Source organism: Calidris pugnax, unplaced genomic scaffold, assembly GCF_001431845.1.
Source record: "Calidris pugnax isolate Ruff unplaced genomic scaffold, ASM143184v1 scaffold203, whole genome shotgun sequence".
Taxonomy (NCBI): domain Eukaryota; kingdom Metazoa; phylum Chordata; class Aves; order Charadriiformes; family Scolopacidae; genus Calidris; species Calidris pugnax.
The window spans coordinates 721,608-731,362 of record NW_015090928.1 but is presented as its reverse complement, the minus strand read 5'-3'; the positions used below and the strand labels follow the sequence as shown (position 1 = coordinate 731,362).

The following is a 9,755-nucleotide window of genomic DNA, read 5'->3' as shown; positions in this document are numbered from 1 at the left end:
GCTGCGGCGCACCCCGGGGGTGCGGGGCCCGGCGGGGTGCGGGTGCCCGGGCACCCCCGGGCTGGGGCTCCGGCGGGGCCTCTCGGCCCCGGAACTCCGGGAGCGGTGTGAGGGGACGCGGCCCCGAGCGGGGTCCGGCGCTGGGGGTCTGGCCAGAGGCAGCCCGCCGCCTGGGCCTCCGCTGCGGTTCAGTTGCTCTTAAATAGGGTTAATTTATGATGAATTAATTTGTGGGAGTTTGGAGCTGGCCACCGGGGTGCAGCGGTGCCCAGCGACTCACGGCCACGAGGGCTGGGCAAGCGTGAACTCAGTGCACTGGTGAGAGGGCCGGGGCACGGCCGCGTCTCCCCACAGCCTGTCCTCAGCCAGAAACCCTCTCTGGAGAAATGTAAATCGACTGGGTAGAAAATGATGATATTGGTGTTTCAATGGAATGGAATAATACACCGAGGAGTGGAATGAGAAACCAGTCAAAGCTTTTTCACTTCCTTTTCTTTCTCTTCCCTCTCAGTTGTGTTACTCAGTTTGATCATGTGGATTATAACATCCTTGCAAAACTTTGAGTGGAATGGGTCTGATGAACTTGATGATAACAGGAGTTGCTGGAGGGTCTGGCACTGCCGTGCAGAGGGTGTGCACGCTGCCTGCGGGCTGTAGCCTCTCTCAGTTTGGGGGTCTGGGGCTGTGGCCTCCATTGCTGATGGTCTGGCCAGCGGGAGCTGCCTGCTCACAGCCCTGGCAGGGTCGGAGGCTTGGCCTGAGGTGGGATGGAAGGAACCCAGTGTGGGTGGGATGGAAGGAGCTCTCTGTGAGGGGGTTGCTTTCGGCAGAGCGCTGCTGGCCCGGGTTTCTCCCTGGGGTTCTGCAGGGACAGGATAGGCAGGGCTCTTCCCTGGCTTCTGTGCAAGCAGGGCTGAGCGCTCCTGAAATTCAGGGACCTCCTTCGCAGCCTGTCCCCTTGTATCCCTGCAATCCAATTTGTGTGTTTGGACCTAATAGACTTTATCAGTGACCTGATTTTGTTATGCTGATAGAAATGCTCGGGCATGTTTGGGCTAACAGTGTAGCAGTACTTTAAATTGCATCCACTGAATGTGCTTAACTGTGCATTTAATTTGGTTTTAATAGAGCAGTTAATTTTAAAAATGTTTTTTTAACAAGTTCTGGGAAACCTACTTAAAGAATTAGCAACTGAAACATAAGTGAAGATCCTTTTGCTCTACCTTGGTTACTAATCATTGACTTTTTTCTTTTGTAAAATCATGTATTTGGATGCTTTTATTTGTTGTGTCAGGTTGTCTTCTGGGGCTGGGTTTGCCCACACTTAAGGTGAAGTTTGAAGCGGCACGTCCCGTGTTACACAGCCTTTCTGTTCCTGCCTAGGCTAATCTTGCCCTATCTGTGGCAAAACTCACAGAAATGCAGGATCCACCAAAAAAAAAAAAAAATGGCATTCAGATTAGAATTCCTCCTTCAGTTACTCCCTCAGATATCCACAAACCTGGCTTCTCTCAGTCATGTCTCCAAGCAGAACAACAAACACCATTTTTCCCAAACCAGCAGTGTGGAGCGGGGGCTCTCGGTGCGGTGCTGGGTTGGAGTCGGCAGGGTCAGGGTACGGCTGTGGTAGGACCAGTGGAGATGCTGGCACACAGGGCTTTGCCAGACCTTTGCTGAATGTCCTGCTCCCTCCTCCCCTCTCCTGCCACTCGCAGAGTTTTGTCTTGGCCTTCACCATCTGTGCAGATTTCATCTTCGTTGAATATCCATTTGTTACTACGAGTGTACTGAGTTAGGTGGATGTGCTGCTGTTAAATCTGAGTGGCTTAGCTGAAAGTATGACTACTTGTATAATTTTAAATTAAACTCTTGTTCAGGATGCTTAATTGAAATGCAACCATGTTATTTATGCAGCAGTATTTGCTGGAGAAGTGACCTCTAGAGAAAGCTGATGACAACTGTTAGACAGTACCTTTCATTGTATCGCGTTGTTACTGGCAATCATTTTTCGTGCTGCTTTGACTGAGTGCCCCACCACCTTGTACAATTTCAGGCTGTGAACAGTAGGGTGATAATACAGATTTGCACGGACAAACTCCCTCACACCTTCCTCTTGCAGGATTAAAAAAAAAAAAAAAAAAGTTGCAAGATTGCCCTTTGAATTACTGTGTGAATGAGAGAGGTTAAAGGAAGTTCCTTGGTGCAGCCTGTCGCACTTAGAGAGTCTTACAGCTTCCCGAAGCACAGCTGTGACACTCAAACACCTCTTGCCTGCTTTTCCAGGACGGGTTTCTCCCCCTGGCAGCCTCCCCTGGCGCAGGGTGAGTGATGCTGCCCTGTGCTTGCGCTGGCAGCCGCAGCCGTGGGAGCCTGGCTCACACCCCGTGTCCCTCCAGCATCCTGCCTGTCCCAAGGGCAGAGCCGGGGGAAAGCCCAGCAAATGCCTTGAAGCTGAGGAGAAGCCTTCCTCAATTCAGCCTCTTACATTTTTAAATGATACAGATGCTTTTGTGTATCTCATATCGTACCATGGTTGTTTTGCTGTCACAGCAGCGTTACAGTGTTACTGCCTTCCTGCAGTAGTTTACTATGGACAGATACTCATCAACCAGCTCTTGCCAGCCTCATTATATTATCTGGAAGAGTCTTTGAAACACTTGTGTCAGTGGTGACCTGAGCGCTTTCCTGCCCTGTGAGAATTGCCATGAAGTGGGGGTGCTGTCGTTAGACCCGCCGCTGCCTTCCCGCAGAGTTGCTGTGGCCTCTGAAGCTGCTCAAATTGCACTGGGAGCTCTCTAGGTGGAACAGGAAAGAGATGAAGGAGTAAGAAAGGTGTTTCACTATTTTTGGTCTCCATGTTTCTGAGGCTCGGGGCTTTGGCCCTCTGTTTTTGCAGGGTGGCACCTTGGTTTTCACCGTGGTCCCTCCCTCGTTGCTCCGTGCAGTCCTGTCGCTCTGTCGGAGCAGGGCAGCACCTGCCTCTGCACACACCTCGGAGCATCTGCAGACACATCACGGCAGCCACAGGGAATGTAGGAGAGAAATACAGACATGATAGAAACAAACCTTACGCCAGGTTATAAATGAGTAGGTCTCACTGCTGGGTTGCTGTCTGCTGTCTGGCTGCTTTGTCCCTCTGCGTTCCCAACCCGGGAAGAAGAGAGGCTGCTGAAGGTGAGGTGGAATGTGCTGCAGGACGCTGGGAACGCTTCCTCCAGACCAAGCTGTGGAAGAAATTATCTAACAGACACCATTTAAGAGAAGAGACATGATCTCTGGCTTAGGACAGACACAAGCCTTGGTTTGCTGGAGAATGGAATAGATATAACCACATATTGGCTTGGTTATGCTCTGGGTGACTGTCAGTGGCCATAGTGGGGGACAGGTACCAGGCTGGATGTACCTTTGCCATGATTCGAGGTGTCTGCTCTTTTGTAAGGAGCAAGTTTTTTGCCTGAAGTGAGTTTCCTTGCCAGTGCAGAAACTATGAAATCATGTCAGCCCTAACAGAACTTAGGGCTGTTCTTCCAGGAAAGCAAAAGCAAAGTTGTTCTTCACAGCCAAGAGCACTGCTGCTTTGCAGAAAGGCTGTAAGGAGGTTTCTCACCCCCTTCCTGCGATCCTGAGATGCGGCTCAGCTTTTAGGCTGGGAAAGAAAACATTAATCCCAAATTTCCATTTCCACAGGACAGAATGTGACACAACGTGGAATATATGGGTTTGTAATTTCTGCAGGGTTATTTCTCCTCCCTTTTTCTCCCGTAAGATCAAAGTGAAACCTTTCATTAAATAAGGTGAAAGAAGTGACAGTTGCAGTATTTCAGCTAATTGGTTTTATCTGCTGTACTGCAAGATGCTAATCTTAGTGGTTAGGAGTTTGCACCAGGCGTTGTTACTGCTTTGAGGAAATTATTTTTGTGCTTGTCATAAAAACTCTAGAATGGTACAAAATAGAGAAGGAAAAGAGTTATTAGGTCTTCTAGTACAGTCCTCCACAGTGCAAGATTGTTCCGTATGGTATTCTCCAATACTTTGTCCTATGTACTCTTAAATTACCTAGGTTATGGAGATGAATTATGTCTAGACTTCTGAATTTCTGCTAAGGAATGAAGTGAGCTGAACATTTTGGACTCAAAACATTGATATTTCAGAAATCAGAAGATAGCCTCAAAGCACAGAAACAATCCCACCCAAATGACAAAAGATAATCCAGCACTTTCTGGGGTTGCTGTGACCAGAAAGGGGGTCTGTTTTGAAGGACCCAAATGCTGCTGGTTTGGCTGTTCCCACCGTGGCAGAGGCAGGAGGTCTTTGGACTCCTCTGAGAAAGCAGAGCCTCCCAACGCAAGTCTGCAATGAAGAGAATTTTAACTGTGCTGAAATTAGCACTACTTAGCTTATTTAGTCACGATTGCCACTGACTCTTTACATGCCTGGCCCTACAGAATCTTGCCTTCAGTAGTCTGACAGGGACAAGCCAACATGTAGGATGCATTTAGGCATTTTATTGACACACTGTCTTTCAAATGTAGTCACAGATAAGCAAGCATGTCACTCTGAGGAGCAGTTTTGACTAGCTCAGTGGATCAAAAGATTGACAGAGAGATGATTTTGCAGTCTTGGTGGAAGTCTGCCTCTCTCACACTTTGTTTTGTTTTGAGATGATGGTGAGAAATGCAGAAGTTGCAGAATGAGCAACCGCTCACCAAAATAAATCAATTCCTGTCTCTGTTGAAGGTCTCAGAAATGGGGTTGAGCTAGTGCATGCTGGGAAATAGTGTTGGGGAAGGTACTTTGGGCTGACGTGGCTGAAGGAGGTGCAAGGGGGGAGTTTCGTTTGATTCCTCCTGTTCAGGAGCAGAAATTTGTGCTTTCATGTAAAAGAGCAGAATTTTACCCAGGGGAGTTTCTGCCCAGAACTGCAGCCATCTCTGAGACTGAGACTTTTGCTAATGGGTTGGTGTCCTGGTGTGAGGTCAAAAGAGGTATCTGGACTGGACACACTGGTTTCGCTTTGCCCCACGAAGTCCGTGGCAGTTCTGCAGAGACAAGAGAGTGCTCTGGTGTTTGGCCTGTTATCCTTAACAAATACAGAAATATAGATCGGGACTAAGTTTTTCACTCATTTGAAATATGAATCAGAGACTATCCTTGCCCTGTATTCTGGCCATCCAAAAACTTCCAGTGGTGTAGCTGAATTCTTTGATGCAGATCTTCATTTCCCAGACATGTACAATTCAAGGAAGGGAAGGGCATGGGGCTGCTGTCCTTTGATCTCCTCACTTAAGCTACTTGTCATTCTGCGTGTAACTCACCTGCAATCATTGACTTTTTTAACGGGGAAAAAATAAACACAACAGACTGGTTCCCTGTCCTCATACTGGCATCCTTGTCAATCTTCACACCATCTTTCTCTGATTCCTATGGCCGGGGAGGCCGAAAGCAGATGTGCTCATTGACTCGTACTGTTAATCATTGCCATGCTCGGACGGTTTCTGGCAAGATGCTGTGTGACTTTCACACGTTGCAGTTTTGCAGGTTGCTTTTGTGTCCGTGTCCAGGCTCCTGGCTACATGCCTCCCTGCTGTCAGGGGTGAAGCCCAGGAAAAGAAAAGCCATACCCAGCAGCACAAAAAAAAAAAAACAAAAGAAGAAAAATAAAAGGTGATAAAACCACAGGGAAGGTTTTTAAATCTGGCTGTTAGTTTCTCAGTCCATGAATGATTTCTATCACCATAATAAATTGCATGCTATTGCTAACTCTTTCAGACCGGTGTCTAAAAGAATCAATTATTCACAGAAATTCTTGCTGACAGTTGTGAATGCTAGGTCACAGCTCCGTGGTGCGCATGTAGCAGCTTAATACAGCAAACCAAGTACAGGAACTGCTTCAGTTTGCTATTGGGAAGGAAAAAGGATGTGCAGAAGCCAAAACAGGAGAGTCAGGGGGAGCAAATGCAGATCTCTAGCATTGATGTTGGTTTTGCTTAACAGGATGGTTGGAAATTCCCCTAGAAAAGTAACAAACCTGTATTCAGTTGTCCATTTAAAAACAAGAAATGAGTTTAAAAGACAAAGGTTGAGAAATGTCTATATTCTTTACAAATAAGTGCCTTGTGCAAATGCGGTTCTTATGCTTTGGAGCTTTTTGGCCAAAAATGAGTGTGTAACCTTCAAGTAGCAAGCATTTCTGGTCCACCCAGTTTCACATTGGCGGTGAATTTTCTAATGCCTGAAGCAGTTTTTGACCAGCTCTAGACCCTTCCCACTCCAGCATTTTTCGGTCAAGGCAGTGTCGGTGCAGTGCTTGCCTCATGCCCTCCTCCATGGACAGGGATTTCTGCCATCCCCGGAGGTTGCGCTTAGTCTGGTAAACATCATGCTGAAGCAGGAGGCCACCAGCTGCATCGTTAGGGGACATCTGCTCTTATCGTTGACATTCATTACCCCGAGTGTGTTTGTGCACCACTGTAGACGAACCAGCCCCAACAGTTGCTGCCAGCAGATAACCCGGGGCCATCACTGGCTCTACAGGGCTGACCCCACAGCCGGGCTGGGGTCTGTTCCTCGAGGAGCCTGGGGTGGTGGTGAGGAGTGGGACCATGACAGGGTGCAGGCGACAGACACGCAGGGATGCTGCTCTCCATCCCAAGGGATGCTGCAGGAGGAGGCCCCAAAAGGCAGCAGCGGGGGGGCTCTGTCCCATCCATCTCTCTGGTCAGGTATCCTTCCTCCTTCCTCCCTCTGTGGCTCCTGACAGCCACATGCTTTCCCTGTGAAAACAGGTCGGAGGTTTTCTTTTGGCTTCTCCAGTGGCTAGCTTGAAGCCCTGCCTATTGCAAATTAAATGGACTATTGAAAACCTTACTAATCTTACAAGCAGGAGACGCCTCATGTTGCCAGGGCATCCCATCCAGACTCATTTTTCCATCAGGTGTGTTCAGATAATAATTTTCTATCATGTACCCTTTAAATCCTGAGATTCTTCGCTTAGCTGTGCCCAGCTCTGCCACTTGACCGTGCAGCTCACTGGGGGACACAAGAAGCACCAGTGGTTTTTATACTGACTCTGTAGAGCTTCGTGGACAACATTGCTGCTGGTTTCTCTCTATTTTACTTTCCTCATCTGGCAAGAAGCACTAAAACTTGAATCTTGCTCAGTTTACCAATGAACTAATGAAATGTTTAGTTTTGGTGACAAAACTTTATAATTATTAAGGGAAGCCAGCAAAATGTTGGATTTGCTAGCAGCTGGCTTCCAGGGTAAATATAAAATTGATCCTCTTAAGTGTTAAAAAAATTTGTGTGCTCTACAGAGAAAAAGCCATAGGGTTTTGCAGAGCTCCTTAGAGGTGCTAAACCATTTTGTAGGTGAAAAGCCACAGAGCTGAAGCTTTTCTGACAGTGAGCCCTTTTCTTGGGCCCATTGATAGGATGAGTGCTGATAAGGTGTTTGTATTAGAACTGCCCGGACCAGGTGGTTTTGACATTTCTCTGCTTTTTGCATTTTCAATGGAAGAAAAGCAAGAGAGGGGATTCCGTCAGAGCATCCCCTTTCAGACAAAAGGGTCAGGTTTTCAAATTCGAGTTCCTACAAGTGGCTGCCTGCAGCCTTCTCCAGACCCCAGCAATGCCCACCACCATCCCTGTGTGAAGGGAGGTTGCAGAAACAGTCCTGCTCTCACAAGCGGTTGTTGGTTCTCGGTCACGTCAGGCTCCCGTACCAGCATGGAGAAAGACTCACCAAAGACAGACTGCCAGTAAAACTCATCTTTTTTCCTCTTGATACCTGATACTTGTCAGCAAGGTGCTAAATATTGAGTTGGATGCTGAAGTCGTGATTTCCTGAAATCATTGGCCTTCTGTAATATATTTGTTCAACTTTTAGTTGGCGGTGATTGTTTTCTTGCAGTTATTGTGATGATGAAAAATGCTTTAAGCATTGATCCAAGGTAATCTCTTATTGCAACTATGGACAAGGGGAAATTTTAGCATTTCTGGTCATCATGGTTTCCACTGGAGAATATACGGGGTGTGGAGCCCATGTATGGCTTTGCACTGTCTGCAGAAATGTTACAGTCAGATGCACGGGTTCAACGAATGAGAGATTGTTCATGAGCACAGGAAAAACTAATGATGAAAGTTGAAAATATAAACCTACAACTTCACCAGCATGATGCTTCATGAAGGACACTTCCAGCAGCAAGGATGTGATTCTCAAAGACTGGCTGAGGACAGAGAGGGACCTGGCAGAAGAGGGAAGGGGTAGGGATGCTCCTAGTCTTTATTATTCCCCAAAGAGGAGCAAAATGATACAGAAAGAGATGCCTGACTTGAAAATTTCAAAATCAGAGTAGAGCTGATTGATTAATTTATCTTGCTTTACGTTTCTCAAATCCCTGATTTTGTTTGGCTTTCCCTAAAGCTGGGGTGACAGATCCTGGGGTAACGCTCACACCTTGCTTTGGATTTGAACCTCTCCAGAGACTGCGGATGCAGAGATGCATGGGGGAGGCTCAGGACCATCTATAGAAGACTGTGGTATTGTGTAACCAGTTACTTCGGTTCTCCTTCTTGTAAATACCAGTGCTTATTTTGCAAGAAGCTGCACTAACAGACTGTGGGGGCAAGCACAGCAAGGGCTGGACCTGTCGCTGCCCGGTGGGGACGGCGTGTTGGGACTTGGCTCTCTGGAGTGGTGGGTTTTGGTTGCATTCTGCTGAGATCCCCTGCCCATTGGGTCTGTCTCCTCCAGGACATTTGGTACATTCAGGATCTCAGCTGAAGTGCAGGTGAAAAGTTCATTTCAAGTTATTCCTCTTAATTTTATTCTTTTTGGGATCTTTGTTTTAGAGTCCAGGCCACTCTGCACTGTGCAAATATGTAATTTATTTATTATCTGCTTTAGAATGACAAAAAGGGGAGACCATCAGCAATATTAGCCCCATTCACTAAACAATCAGTCACAAAAGGAACTGTTGGAATCACTTCCATGGGTAATTTTTAATTAGGAAGAGTTTGAATTATGACATAATTCTGGTGGGCTCCATAGTGGATATAGCTATAGATATAATTACTTTTTTTTTTTTTTTAATATGGAAGTAATGGTGAAAAGTTAAATAGATGAATGCTTCTAATTTGCTTTAGGTTTAATGGATCCTTCCTGTTCTTGAAAGTTGCACTATTATTAACTGTTCAGAAATGTCATAACCTATTTTTTCAATTCTGTTAGTAAACAGACTAATAATGTACAGAAAACCCATCTGTTCTTGCTTTACTGGGGACTTCATCAAATACCTGCTTTTTCATTCAGCTCTTATTTCTCATTTAATTGTTCCCATAAGAAGAGAAATATTCAGTATTGCCCTCATTGCAAGATTCAAGAGTAAAATCTACAGATGAGAATAACCTGACTTTGATGTAAATTGGCAAAAAAAATCAATCATGGAGGTGGCAGTATGGTGGCTGGAACAAATCCTCTCTTAAAAGAATAACATAAAAAACATGAATAAGAATAATTTTGCACCAATCCTACCCATTATTTACGTTTGAAATAGGAGTGGATGGCACATGTTGTCATCAAACCCTAATGTAGCACTTGGGTGCTATGTAGCTGGGATTTTACATGGATTAAAATTGCTCGCAGCCCTCTACTATTTCAGAATGGAGTTGGGAAGTGCTTAGTGCTGACTCCTGAGTCTTGCTACATCTTGTTAACTACAGAGAGCAGCTCAAAAGCCGGATGAAAAATGCTG

General features: G+C 46.3%; 1 protein-coding gene across 2 annotated transcripts in view; it reads left to right on the top strand.

The window, feature by feature from the left end:
- Positions 1-9,755, top strand: part of SUSD3 (sushi domain containing 3) — a 32,901-nt gene that overhangs the window by 402 nt on the left and 22,744 nt on the right. The window lies entirely within an intron of this gene.